Raw genomic sequence first — 7,211 nt, 5'->3', positions numbered from 1 at the left:
ATTTGATGGGGCCTATTGAATTATTCTTTGGTTTAATTAGTCTTCAAATTTTTTTTAACTTTTTCTCACACACATCAAGTGAATATCGATTATATATGGAGTATATAATAATTACTTTTGGTATAGATGTGTCATCCACATGTATTGGAAATCAATAGAATTACAGTTGAATAATGAATTATAATAAAATTTTGAAAAGGGAAAATGAACCAAAACCTTCTCATACATAAACATAGACATAATTAAAAATGGGAGATCAATGTCAAACTCATAAAATAAAATAGCACGAAAGTAAAAAGCAAAACATAAAATAAAATACGGCAGTAGGAAAAGATACATATACATTTTTCTTCAGAGGCCGGCCTCTAAAGCGGGCATTATGTATCCGAACTATCTTTTGGATATTATTTTTCTTGATCTTAGACACTACTTTGTAAAAGGTTTTTATTTTATTTTATTTTATTTTATTTTGATAGCATGTTTTTATAAAAAGGATATATATATATATATATATATATATATATATATATATATAATCCAAGCTTTAAAAATGACTCAAATTTAGTTTATAGATAAGGTTTTTTTTTTTTAATATAACATAAACCCAATTCTATGCTAAAAAGATGTCAGGTTTACTTTATATATAGAAGAAATTGTAGTTTTAATTTCGTTACCATATAGAGATTGTAGTCAATGGTTTAAATTTATTTTTTTTGAATCGTTTTTCTTAATGAATTGTCTTAACCTTTATTTGCAATAAATTTAAAACTTTATTATACAATTTATTTGGTGTTTTTTCTAAGCTAACTACTACGAATGTGTAACTTGGATCATAGTGAAACATCATTGACAATTTTAGAATTTTGATATATTAAAAAACTACTATCGTTACTATTTATTACACATTTAAAGAACAAAATGACCCTTTACACTAAAAAAATAGGTGACGTGTGATTTGACTTTTATAAACTAAAATAGTATTTTTAGTTGAGATATAATCTTTCATATTTAATTTAAATTATTTGAACAAAAATGGATTGAACTTTGAGGGACTTTATCAACATACCAGGATAGTCCTTCTACGAAGAGCTTGTTAGAGGAAGTTGACGAAGAAGAAGAAAAAGAGTTAAAGAATCTCCATTGAGAATGAGAAGAAGGGCGTAGGTGCTGCTTTGAGAACAATGGTATCAATATGGTTCCTCTCATCGCTATTTTGGATGAACAAAATGAGATATTCATATTCATATTATTATTAAAATGAAATAAATTAGTCCCACATCTTTCTGCTAAAAAATTGTGTCATTCTTCATATATTAGTAGTGAGAAGATGGAGAGTACCAGGTTTGGTAACGCAAACCTATCATCCAAGTAGGGGTATTAAAATGACGGGTAATATCGTTCGTTTGGTATGATCACTTGAAGGCAATGCTTGCACTATAGGGTAGCGCCCCGATATTGGTTCCAAAACAATTAGGTTTCCAATCTTCAGGACTCAATTGACCTGACCTGAATAATCATATATAAGGTGTATGTATTGATCTGAATAATAATTTTAACAGACAAACCCTGAACATAAATTCCAGGCAGGTCATAATGTTGGCTTAATAGAGCAGCGGCTCGTTAGTGTAGGTGTTTCCTCTCAAGTGCACTCCATACTTCGGTAATAAACCCTCCTTTTTTTCTTTCTTTCAAATCTCCCTTACTACTTGGAATGTGCAAACTAGATCACCGAAATTGACACATGGAGAAACGAATCAGAGATTTTAAGAGAAGTACACTTCAAAGTCTCAAGCTAAACACCAACAAGTCAACCTAAGTGGGTTTAAATGTCTTGACTACTAGTTTGGTGAATTTATGGTCTTATTTTCATTAATACGTGGTAAATATATCGCATAGACATCTAACACAACGCAAACTTGAATATCTCGACACTTTTAATGTGAAAAATATATATAAACACTGACACGGATGCATATGTAGCTTTTTTTATAACAAGAACGGATACATATGTAGTTATTTATTATAATGAAATGAATATTAATATTATTTATAAAAGATCGAAATTGAAAATCAATAAAGTCTTTTTTCCACCCCAAAAAATAAAATAAAAAATACTTGAGTCCTTTAACAATTTATATCAGGGTTTTATCAATGCATATGAAAAAAACATTTGTTAGGAAATGTTAATCCCCCCCTTCTTCTGCTAAGAAAAAGAGATATTTGAGTCCTTTAACAAATGGTACGGTTTGATAACTAGTTGGGACATATGGAAAAAAACATATATTTGGAGCCGTCAATTCTTTCAAATCATCAATTAGTTACTGTTTAGTAAAATGCACATATTCCCTACAATTGTTCTTCTAGTCCCTTGATAATTAACAAAATAGCTATGATTAATCTCTGGACTCAAGGCCCTCTTCTAAGATTATATCTCTAATCTCTTAGATGAATCTATTTTGAAGGTTTTATTGTATGTTAATTTCGTTTTGAAGGTTTTACTGTATGTTAATTTCTAATCACAACCTAACTGTCAAATTTCTCTAAAGTGACATGTTTGATTGAACAATATAACTGCATCAAATTCAACCGTTGGTGCTAAATGCAAATAGTCAGTTGATATTTGATTTCATTTCATATTTGATTTACCTTAGACCTAATCACAAAGAATTTAGCTATTCATGACTAAGGTAAAATAACTAGATTAAAAAAGAACATTATATGTAAGGAGGGCCAACTACGAGTTGGATGGCAAGCCACCACGAAAAGTCTTGATTCTCTGCTTCAAATATGCCTCTGAATCTTCAAGAAATGAACCCTTGCTCTGAAATCGAGTCTACCTTTTATGGATCTTGTTATGTAATAGTCAAATCGGGACACGTGGTGTAGATAGAGTGCCACAATTTCTCATTAACCCTACGTGTCTGACATCTTAACTGCAGAATCATGCCATGTTGCTTTTCAATCGTGCCACGATTTTCTTGAATTTTGAATTTCTTCTCTTGGCGTTCTACTGATCGTGCCACGATGCTCCAATATCGTGGCACGATATTTCCAACAGTGAGATGTTGAATATTAGCACCAAAAATATGATAAAATAAGCATATTACATAAACGTTTGACAATGCTTCACTTCTTATTAGTTTTAACATATTCCAGCATCTAAACAATACAAAATTCTCTAAAATTCACTATAAAGACATAAATTAACAAACTTGCATAGCATGATGAGTGTCATCACTTGCTAACAAAAACCCAATTGCAAAATGCTCTTTTTTATTTTTCCTGTGGTCAATAATGTTGCCTTTATTCTTTAAAAAAAAATGCATTGACGGGCGAGTTTGAAGAATTTACTGCTTTATTTTTGAAGAATTTACTGCTTTATTTTTCACAATTCCTCATCAGTTCTGGATGATTGATTATGCATACTAAAATCGAGTATTAACCAATTGAATAGTCATGATTTTTGCTTAATAGGTCGACGTTATATTAAGTTAGAAAGTTTATAAATAAAATATTTAAAAAATTTGTTATGAAATATTATTGTGATATAAGTTAATCTATCTATTATGCATTTTCATACAAAACTTATTAACAGGTGTAGATATATAATAATTAATTTGTCCCCGTTCTTAGCCAGTGGTTGGGTTATGAGAATATTTTATTTGTAATCACGATTTCCAAACCCAGATCACCATGTTTCCCCTCCGTATGTGTTTATTTGAGTATATGTTGGTCGCTAGATCAATATATAAAAAAATATATATTATAATCATTCTCAACAAGTACTTAAACTATTGGAAGCAAAGAGTTAAGATTGCTCAAGATGTTGCTGATGCTTTGAATTACCTTCACATGCTATGCCAACCAACCACATATCCACAAGAGTTTCAAAAGAGTTGTCCCATAAGTCCTAGCTCAACTAGTAAAAATGTTGAAATTGTTAGGCCGGACGTCATGATCGGGGTTCGAGCCTCACTGCCTCCACTTTGTGTATATGAATTTATGATGGCTTTGGCATCTCGTCTATCAACCAAAAAATAAATAAAAGAGCTTATGTGCTTTTGGATGGAAGTTTTAGAGGTCAACTTTGTAAATTTGTGTTTGTTGGAAATTTAGGTCTTAATAAAAACAGAATTCATAAAACATGTTCAACAATTATAAATCAATAGCGGAAGCAAACAAAACATTGAACATGATTATGATCGGATCTACGACATGTTTGATTTATCAAGGATATTAAGAATTAGGGTATTAGGAATACCTGGATAAAGCTTTCATGGCAATCCTCTCAACAACAACGATAAAGAAAGAGAGGAGATAATGATCTGAAACAAACAACAACGTTAGCGGCGGCTGATTTCGTTCTTCCTCAACCGGTACCTTTATGCCTCAAGTTCTCTTCAGATGGGGAGAAGAGAGAGTTTGCCGTGTACAGTATATTGGGGACCATAGCCTCTTTTATATTGGATGGCCATTAGGGTTTCCCATTATTCCGTTAATGGGCCATCCGGACATCCACTCATTGAGTCCATATCAACTAATTAAATATTTAATTAATTATCCAATTAGAAATCTAATAGCCATATTACTTAATTTGATCACTAATCAACTAAGAATCACAATTGATAAATAGCTAGTATAATTATTGTTACGATATATTTGCCCACGTAATGATATTGGAATATAATAAATAATAAAATATTCCAACAATCTCCCACTTGGGCTACATATCTTAATAATTATATCAGAATTCTTTAGGCGCGCAACTGAATGCTATTTATCTTTAGATTTCAACTTTACAATCTGGTCCACCTCATACATTAATAATGGGACCACCGCGGCTGTCGTCACTGACGTATAACGTGGCGGAACCCTGACGACCACCATATCAATGCACTTGATGACATAGATCAATATGGATGAGTGGCATGGAAATTTCATGCAATGTGATCTCTAAATCATGTCTATTTCCAACTGGTCCAACTAAAAACTTTAGTGAGATCAAAACTGAAGTTTGCAAATTCAATATTTGCACAAAATGATACAGAAATGGTTATAATAAATATAACCTCATGAACTTTATTTCTGCAGAAAATCATAACATAAAGTCTGTATTAATATCAAAACAAAAGTATAGAACATAAAGTAAAAGAGACTCCCACTAATCCAAGACATCCTTAATGACAACAACCATATTAAAAACCTTATGTGTCATGTCTTTGATTAGTGGTATAGCTAGCATAAAATTTGTCTCTACATGTTCTATCATTCAACAACAATAATCTATAAGGCAATAAACTTTATAAGGTTGTTGAATAACTATAAGACTGAATTATGTCACTATATAACTTGAGTGGTCTTTCAATATATTTAACGATATGCAACCAAGTGACATAAATACTTACAATCATTTCTTGAGTTAGGATGTGCATCATATACATACATCCAAAAGTCAGAGTCTAACACACTAATGATCTCCAAATTGTCAGATCTCTGATGTGAGCATAAGCTCTCTTGTTCTCTTTAATAATCCTTAAGGTTGCTTTTAAACAATTCAAACTTTGAATTGCTCAAGTATCTGCCAAACAATCTGATTATATATGTTATTTCCTAAATGCATATAAATAAGATCATACATAAAAATCCTATAGACAAAGCGTAGGAAAATACTTAATTTTTTGAATTTATAAATTTTCTAATGGGTAATATTTGAGACTGGAAGTCTCTCTCAGTGATTGTCACCTATAATTTATTATGTCAATTTATTTTCAACTTTATTGATATAAATCTTTTGTGATATCTTAATAATACTTTGAGAAGAATCTCTAAGTATCGAAATGCCTAATACAAAAGAGGTGTCCCCAAGATCTTTTATCACTAAACTTTTGTTAGAGATTTTCTTGGTTTCACATAACTAACATATATCATAGTTGACTAAATAAAATAAAATCGACACATTTAAACTCAAAATATAAATTTACTCCCACTGAACTTACTAAATCCACAGTTCTCCATAATATTATCTCAAAACCAAACGAGACAATTACTTTATGAGAATTTGTGGTAACACTAAAGAGACAAATTTCTTAACTTACAAGGGGATTTTATGACTTTGCAAACTATCTACTTTGTATCAATTGACACAAAAGGTTTAAATAAGTGCACCATATTGTATCATTAATGCCACCATTAAGAAACACCATATTGAAATCCATCTTATGCAGCTCTAAAATTATAACAAGCAAACTAGTATCATGACTGTCTTAATAGAGTCTTTCAAATAACCTAAATAGAATTTCTCTTTTCAGTCAATTCTTAATGACACTAGAAGCCCTAGTTCTTGAGGGTGTTGAGTTTGATCTATATGAATTAATTTCATAACTTGATTGAGAGGAAGAACAATAATGTCCTTATGAGGTTCCAAATATACTATAACAATAGTAACTATATGAATTAGTTTAGAACTAATTCTTCCTCGTTCAATTTTGTTCTATTACATATCTCTCCCCCAAACTCAATATCCTCAAGAAAACTTAACAATTTATGTCTCAAAATTTCCTTAATTTGTGGGACGAAAATATTTATAGTTTTCAAACCCTTAAACATTATAGAATGCCATAAGTCATAACTGAATTGACTCTAATAATTGAACGTAAAAGACACATTGAATCATCATTTAAAAATAAAACTCAAATATCTTGATTTATTCAAAAAGAAATTAAAACAAAAATTAATTCAAATAATGATTCACCAAACTGTCTTTTAAATACAAAATTAAGCTAGTAATGACAATCTAAAAATAGTTTGAAACTGAATAAAATAATCTTTATCGACTTTGTCTATTCTAAATTGATATATCTTTCAACATCATTGAACATAAGTCAGTCAAGAATACCTTTCTTTATTTACCCTTATCTTTTGAGGTATTTTCCGAATGAGCACTGTTTTATTGTCTCTAGCTTCAACTTTTTCTTTATTTGCACACTTTATGAATTGATTCTTTAAAGGATCATTTCTAACTTTAATAGTTATGAACTTAATTGTGCAAAAAGTACTAAGTGCTGAATTTTCGAACATGTCATATGATAGTCGAAATTACTGAATTTTCGAACAATTCATCTGATAGCCGAAATTACAGCGTCTCAGCAAGATTAAATATTTACATAATGTGCTCCTAATATTTTCTTTGCCTAATTATCTCAATGAAATAC

This window comes from Medicago sativa, chromosome 3 (assembly GCF_051527215.1).
Source record: "Medicago sativa cultivar Bolivia chromosome 3, Bolivia_mono, whole genome shotgun sequence".
In the NCBI taxonomy this organism is placed as follows: Eukaryota; Viridiplantae; Streptophyta; class Magnoliopsida; order Fabales; family Fabaceae; genus Medicago; species Medicago sativa.
The sequence above is the reverse complement of the archived record's forward strand: the minus strand, read 5'-3'. Positions refer to the sequence as shown.